The sequence below is a fragment of the Dipodomys merriami genome, unplaced genomic scaffold, assembly GCF_024711535.1.
Source record: "Dipodomys merriami isolate MVZ:Mamm:240054 unplaced genomic scaffold, mDipMer1.0.p SCAF_731, whole genome shotgun sequence".
NCBI lineage: Eukaryota > Metazoa > Chordata > Mammalia > Rodentia > Heteromyidae > Dipodomys > Dipodomys merriami.
Window position 1 is genome coordinate 216,135 of NW_027206326.1, and position 8,478 is coordinate 224,612.

At 37.7% G+C, this 8,478-nt stretch overlaps 1 pseudogene; it reads left to right on the plus strand.

The window, feature by feature from the left end:
• The first annotated feature begins 1,718 nt into the window (after positions 1-1,718).
• Positions 1,719-2,999, plus strand: LOC138818315 (tripartite motif-containing protein 43 pseudogene; annotated as a pseudogene).
• Positions 3,000-8,478: the final 5,479 nt, after the last annotated feature.

The window sequence follows — 8,478 nt, forward strand, 5'->3', positions numbered from 1 at the left end:
TGAGCTGAAGAGATGAGCGAAAGCACCAGATCCAGAGTTCCGCAGCACTAATGACAAAAATTTTTAAAAAAGAAAAATTAAAAAGATTGTTTGATAATCAATGCCTGAAAGTCAATGATACAAACATAGTGTTAGGCTACTATTTAGCTTCTGGCAATTCAGATAGGGGATTATGCTTTCAAAGCTAATGGATCAACACCAAGAAAGGTACAAGATTGATTATAGTAACAAAACCACAAATGGGAAAGGTTATGCCAAGGATACTACAGAACCTGTAACCCTAAAGAGAATATTCTGATAGGATAAAACTTATTGCAAATTGAATATTAATAATGTGTTCTTGAAATCCAATGTATATAATATATATATGTTTATGTCTATGATAATTTTTAGATCATTCTCAAAAATGGCATGGAGTTATTAAATTATATATCAGAATACCACATCATTTTATAATAAAAAGGCATAAATGATATTTAAAATAAAGATAAGAGAAATAGAGTGGAAGAAGAGCTCAGGGACAGATCTTCTACCCTGAGTTCAAGTCCAGCACTGACAGACAAACAACAAGAACAACAACATCGGAAGGATGAATTTGTATGGAAAATGGACTTGGGAGGAAGTGACCTAGGAGCCTAGGATGTTTGTTGACTCACAGTCAGGTGATCATCGACAGTCAGGTGATTACTGGTCTGATTAAAGCAGGTGATGGGAAAGCTGGGAGGGGCTGCTCTGTGGGCAGACTTAACCCTGATCACAACTCAAGCAAGAGATAATTCTTGTCCTCTCAGCTTTGTGCAAAGTGTGAATCAGAAGATCTCAGTCCAGGGAACCTAAGCATAAACTCAATTTTCTATTCCAAAAGCAAAAGCAAACAGAAGAGGACATGGCTTAAGTGGTAAAGTACCAACCCAGCATCAGGCCTGACAAATTACAAATTAATGAAGACCCACAAGATACAATGGATGATGCCACGAATGTGTCCTACAGTCCGGTGGAAAAGTAATAAACTCATAGTCCAAAAATAAAGCATACACAGAAGTAAAAAACAAAACAAAACAAAATAAAACAAACACAATAAACTTTTCCAACCCTGGACAAACCTAAGTTGCACCTAACCCAAATCACCTAACCAAATTGCAAGTCCTTGAAAGAGGAAGTAAAAGGTGGGGTTGTCAGGATGTAAATTCCAACTTCTATTGATATGTAAATCAGCTTCCCTAAACAACCAATCAGAGACACTTCCTTTCCTGGGCCCACCCTCTTTCAGTATAAATAGAGTGGAAGTCTGAGACTCAGGCATTGCTGAAGATCCCTCAGGAGGAGGAGGCTGTTTGGAGCTTGGATACTCCAGGTGAGGATCAGAGTGGGAGAATCTACTCCTCTTTTAATTCTTCTTTCCTTGGTTTGGTGTTGTTGTTGGTGGTGGTGTTTTGTCGGTTGTGGGGATTGAACCCAGTGGTAGGGCAGTGTTGCTGGGCCTCTTTGTGCTCAAGACTGGGCATTATCCCTAGGTCACTTTGTGGACAAGTTTAGTGCTTTACCACTTGAATCACAGCCCACTTGTGATTTTGGAGTGGTAAATAGGAGATAAGAGTCTGTGTCAGGGGGACTTTGGTGCCCAGGCCTGCTTCAAAGCTTGATCCTCATATCCCAATCTATTGGGTAGCTAGGCTTTTAGGGGTGAGTCACCAGCACCTCATTAGATTCTAGGAATGATGGATCCTGACATTGTCCAGGCCTTCCAGAAGGAACTGAGCTGTGGCATCTGTATGAATACTTTCATAGAGCCAGTCACCCTAGAGTGCGGGCACAGTTTTTGTCGACCTTGTCTCTTCCTTTGCTGGGAAGAGACTCCAGCCAGGTGCCCAGGATGCAAGGGACCCTGCCAGCAGACAAACCTGAAAACCAACGTGGTTCTGAGGAGCCTGGTGGCCATTGCCAGAAGAGCCAGACTCAGGCAGTTCCTGAGCTCTGAGGAATACATGTGTGGGACACACAGGGAGACCAAGCAGATGTTCTGTGAGGTAGACAGGGCCCTGCTCTGTAGGAGCTGCTCCATGTCTCAGGAGCACAGGGCTCACAAACACCATTCTATAGAAAGGGCTGCTGATGTGCAGAGGAAGATGATTTCAAAGCAGATGCATGCTGTATGGGAAAAGACTCAAGAAAACCAGCACAATTTACAGGAGAAGAAGAGACTCACCAACCAATGGATTTATTATGTGAACCTCTACCGAGACATGACTAAGGATGTTTTTAGAATGCTGCAGCTTTTTGTCCAGGAGGAGGAAAGATATCATTCCCAGCTACTGATCAATGAAGGAAGAGCCATGTTACAGCAACTCAGAGAAAGGGAAACCTAAATGCTTCAGAAGAAGCATCAGCTCAGGAATATGTTTCAGGAGCTGATCGAAACATACCAGAAGCCAGATGTGGAACTGCTTCAGGGTGTAGAGTTGACCCTAGAAAGCTGTGTGTCAGTGTTGGTCTTCATGCCACTTCCTCTGAGGCCACAGCTCAGTGCCCCTCCCATGCCTGGAATGAAAAAGAAGCTCAATCAGTACCGGGTGGAGATTGCCTTCAATGAAACTATGGGGAATCAAGGTCCTGGGAGCAGTGTTAGACATGACCATCAATATGCGGTTTTGAATTCTAAAGACTCCCTCCACTTCACTGCTTTTGGATGCCAAGTCTTCAGCTCTGGGAAACATTACTGGGAAGTTAGTGTGGATGAGTCTTCGACCTGGCCCTTGGGAGTTGTTACTGATTCTGTCATAGGGAGCAACCTCAGTGAATCTGAGGACGTTTTCCTCCTTTTGTTTGTGAAAGAGAACACACTTTACACCCTTTTTACCACCTTCCCATTGCTGTCTCAATATGTAGAGAAGCCTCTGGGCCGGGTTGGTTTGTTTCTTGATCTTGAGCATGGCAGTCTGAGTTTTTGGAATGTGGCTAAGTGTTCCCTTATCTGGAGATACCCCAATGATTCTCTATGATTTCCTGTCAGGCCCCTTTATTCCAGTGGTATCCCGGTGTCTTAAGTGAAGAGACTCTCTATGTGTTGGGAACTCTATGGCAGAGAACCTTTCTCAAATGAAGCAAACCACTAATACTGTACTAATTTAAATTTTTTCATGAAATATGGTGGTAACTATAAAATGTAAAAACCAGTATTAAATGAAGATAAGATAAAGTAGCAACAATGCAACAAGAGAGCAAATAAATATTTTAAAATTGTTATAAAAATAAACCCATGCAAAATTGAGTCCCCAGTGATGGCTTTTCACCCTGAAAGCAGTTGGAATCCAGAATAACAACAAAAAGCAACATTGAATGCAGTGGGCACTGTTGTTTTACCAGTAATCCTTGCTAATCAGCAGGCTGAGTTCTGAGGATGGCAATACATAGCCAGGAAAAACAGATAAATCCAAGTGACTCTTATCTCCAAATAACCACCAAAGTGGAGTTGTGTTCACATGGTACAAGAAAAAAATTCCCACAAGAACAAGGCTCATGCCCTAAGTTAAAGCCTCAGGAAAAGCTAGTACAAAAATACAGTACTAGTTTCAGTGACACAAAGTTCTAGAGCAGCCTTTCTATTAATAGGTCCTATTATCCATCCTGGGAGGAAAAAAACAAACACCTCTCTCCTAGAGCATAGGGGTCTTTACACTTTCTATTAGATTGGATTCTTTAACTTTCGGTACCAATTCCTAAACAAGGGGGAAAAATGTATACTCAGACAAAGAGCTGGTAATAATGGAGAAGAGACTAAATGGTTGAACACTAAAGATGAAGGCCTGTCTTTAAATAGAAGAAATAAGTCATCCTTTTGGGGGGTAAAAATGAGCAGAGAGATTCATAATAATAACTATAGCAGGGCTGGGAAGGTGGCTCAGTGGTAGAGCGCTTGCCTTGCATGCCTGAGACCCTGGGTTTGATTCCTCAGCAACACATAAGAAAAAAGAAACAGCCGGAAGTGGCGCTGTGGCTCAAGTGATAGAGCACTAGCCTTGAGCTGAAGAGCCAAGGGACAGCGTCCAGGCCCACAGTTCAGGCCCCATTACCGGACCCCCCCAAAAAAAAACCAAAAAAATAAACACAAACCATAACTATGGCAAACCTTAATTTATATATTAGGCATACTGAGAGGTTAACAAGAGCCACCACTTGTAACAATATAACAGGATGCTTTGCAGGTGTGTTGGCTCTTTTTTGGATAATTAATTGTAGTTCTTTGATCCCCTGTGGCATTATCATATGGAGTTAAAAATGCTTACTTTTTTGTTTCCCTTTCACCCTATATATTTAATTGTTGTGTGTTCATCCCTTCTGTAATTATCTTATTGATGGGCAAAAGCTGCTAACTTGAGATTCAATGATATGAATGTAGGGTTAGACTGCTACTTCCCTGTTGGAAATTCAGATATAGGAGAATTTGCTTTTAAAGCTCATGGTTCAACAAACAAGAACAGATAAGGTTCAAGATTGATTCATAGTAATAAATCCTGGAAGGTGAAAGCTTATGTCATCGATACTATAGAACTTACTACCCTAAAAATAATATCCTAGATAATTTTCTAAAGTTTATAGCAAATAGAGTATTAATAATGTGCTCTTATAAAACACACACACACACACACACAAACACACACACACACACACACACACACACACATGAGCATTAGTAGGTTCTCTTATCAGTTTATCATATATATTAATTTACCATTTCATTTTAATATAAGCTTAGTCATATATGGTGTTTATTAGCCTTTTGCTCCAACATAAAACTCAAGGACAGTGCATAGATCCTTAGTTTAAGCTCCTAAATGGATAAGTCACAATAGAAAATAGACATGGAGAAAGTAACCTCAGATTCAAGGATCCTTTTCTGACTCACAGTTAGGTGATGGACAGTCAGGTGATTACTGGGTTCAGGCTGGTGAAGGAGATGGGTGTAGGCTTCCTGCAGACCTAACAATGATCACATCCCATCCAATAGCTAGTCAAGTTAGCATATGTCTGCCATCTCAGCTATATACAAAGTCTCAATAGGAAGATCTCAGTCCAGGAAAGCCTAAGCATTAACACATTAATACAAAAATAAACTAAAAAATGGTATGTTGTATACAGTTCTGGTACTGTACTGTTGAATTCATACCATTTGCTTAAACTCTGCTAACCAATTTACTTAACTCTAAATGTTAATAACAATGCAATGATGTTGGTCCAGTTTTTCAATTTAGAAAACCATAGGCAGGTGTTAATAAACATAAGGTGGTGCTGAGTTTATTAGAAGAATGTTTGTGTGGTCATGTTTCACTGTATAAATGTGAGTATAAAGAATTCAGTGCAGTCTTTACCTTCCCACACGTGATTTTTTAGGGTGACCTCACCTTTCTAGTATAGGATTAAAAGTAGTGTTTGTGACTTTGACCACATTTGACTGTTGTCCTGTGAACTGTTGTTTTTATTTTTCTCTCATTTCCGAGAAAAAAAGATAAATTACTTGCTGTAATCATGCTGTATTTCCCTGGCTTATACATTTAAATTTCTATTGTTTATTTCTGTGAAATCTATGATACATTCTGACATCATTTTGATATCTTATCTAATCATACAAACATATACTATTCCATCTTTCTGCAATAATATCTTTGCATTAGTAATTAGTAATATCCTGGATACTGTATTGTTCATTTCAGAACTTCATGATTATTTTTACTACCGGCATAATTAATGCCATTGACAAAAGAACTCAATAAATTAGATGTAGTCAAAATTTTCTACCTTATATATCTAGAAGCACGAACAAAACTACTTTATTCTTGTTTGGGTTATAAATTTGTGGCATATATTGTTATGGATCTATAGTTTATTTTTTATTGTATTTTATTTATCTATTCATTATTTATTTTTGTTTAATTAATTTATTTTATTTGCTAGTTTTTAAAATATTTTATTTGAATAGTTGGAGAAAGGAGTTGCAATTCAATAAAGTAGTTTTTGAATACAATACATCTTGATCACTTTAATCCCTTTTTAACATTTCCACTCATCTCTCCCAACTGCTTATTCTCTGATTTTTTTTAATTTTGTGGAATATGCATTGATTTTTTTTTTACTTGCTCCTGTTTTCCACCAATTTGCTATATTCTATGTCTACTTTCATAGTAGAACACTTTAATTTTATGCCTAGCAGGAGAGACTGTGCAACTCCCAAATTCCAGAACATTTATTTATTTTTACTTTTGTTAAAGATTATCTATTATTCCATTTAAAAATCATTTTATGTGTAATTGAAAAATGTTATATTTGTTAAATTAATTCTATAAAATTTAGGGATTCTTTGTATTTTGAAAGTATATTTGATCATTATCACCTTGGAATATTCTCAAATATTCGTCATTCAGAAGGAAATCTTATACCTGTCTGCAGCTATTCTGAATTCTCCTTAGACTTCCAACGCCAAAGAAACTAATATTATGCCTCATTTTGATAATTCAAAAATTTCATGAAAATCAAATCATTTTATGTGTTATTTTGTGTCTAGTTCTTTCTATCTAGCCTGTTGTCAGTGTTTCCACTAATATCAATTCTCCATTTCTCTTTTTTACTTGATAATGGGCTATTTCATGAGTATAATATGTTTTGTGATCTGTTTTCCTATTGGTCAGCCTGAAATTTTTTTTCAATTCTTTGGCTGTCATAGATAATATTGCTGTGATGATGCACAAGTTTTGAACTTAAGTGTATAAAAACTATAGGCAAACTTTCTAGGCTGTACAAAGTTTCTAGGCTGTTTGGTGTTTCTGTAACTAACTTCGTGAGGAACTTTTACACACTAATTTCCAAGATGAATGTGCTATTTTACAGTGTATGAGAGCTTCAATTTCTTTACATCCTTGCCAAACCTACTAATGCACATCTTCTTTTACCCATTCTGGTGAGTATCAAATGACATATCATTTCTATTTTATAAGTGATTTTACATGTGCTAATGCTATTAACCTCCTTTCCTCTGTTTACACATTGTTCGATTAAGAAATTTCAAGTCAAATTCTTTGTCCATTAATTTAGTTACTGGTCCATTTTTTCCTTGCTCTCCAATTCTTTTCTTTTGGAATAGGAGTGTTTACACCATGTTATTATATATTGAAAGTATGGTGCTCCTCATCCTCTCTGTCATCCTCTTCCTCTTCTTCTTCTTTTCTCTTCTTTCTCCTCCTTGTTCCTCTTTCTCTACTTCTTTTTTCTCCTCTTCCTCTTCTTCCTTCCTCTTACTCTACCTCTCTGGTTCCTCTTCTTCTTCTTCTCTGCCCCTCTTCTTCTTTCTTGGACCAAAGCTTCATACTGTCCTAGTAAGCACTCTACCACTTAAAACTGGACAATCCTAGTTTGTTTTTCACATAGGGTCTAGTGCTTTTACTCAGGCTTCCCTAGAATTGTGATCCTCCTGTCTTCACTATGAGTAGCTTTAATTAAAGGCATGTGTCTATATACTTGGCATATAATTGGTTTTGCTTTTTTTAAAAAAAATTATTTACTTTTTTTTGTTTTGGTCATGGGGCCTGAACTTGGGCACAGTCCCTCAGCATTTCACTTCAAGCTATCACTTTACCACTTGAGCCACAGTGTCCATTCCAGCTTTTTCTGCTTATATGGTGCTGAGGAATTGAACCCAGGGCCTCATGCATACAAGGCAAACACTCTACCACTGAGCCACTTTTCCAGCCCTATTTTGCTTTATTTCCATGGCAACTCTCAGCTAAAAATTTTCTTTGAGTCTCTGTGCACATTTTGAACCTGGAATTTTGAATGATGTTGGAAGTCAAGGCTACAAAGAATTTTGGAGAGAGGCAATGCTTTCTGTTACCTCTCCTTTTATGCTAGTGTCAGAAGATGAATGTACACCTTTTGGAGACAAAAGTGGAACGTTTTTGGATAAGGAGATGTGTTTGGGTGCTGTGTTCAAATGAAATGGTTAAGTCATATTGTCACTTTGATTGGATTGAAAAATATGCAGGAGAGCAATAACATACACAACTAGGTGTATGGGGGACTGAGTTCCCAGAGAAGTTTAGCAAAGTGGAAAAACACATACTGATTGTGTACTATCCTCAAGTCTAAGAACTTAGAATCAAGGGAGGGAAAATGAGAAACACACTTATTCAGGAGTTCTCTCTCTGCTTACAAATCACCATAATGTGTTACTTATTTCCTTGTCTTGGCCATTTTCTCTCAGCCAAGATCAACTAAAACGGAACCATAAAGCAACATAGCCTTCCCTCCTTTAACTGGTTTTGCATAGGTTATTTCTCAGTGATGAGAGTCTAACACATTGCTGAATTTAAAAATTGATTAATAAACAATTTGAATTAAGTGATTAGAATTGACTTAGTTACAGTGATGAAAATTGACATGCATTTTTAGAGAAGAATGACTGCCACAGTTGTGCATTAAAACTTTCTGAGC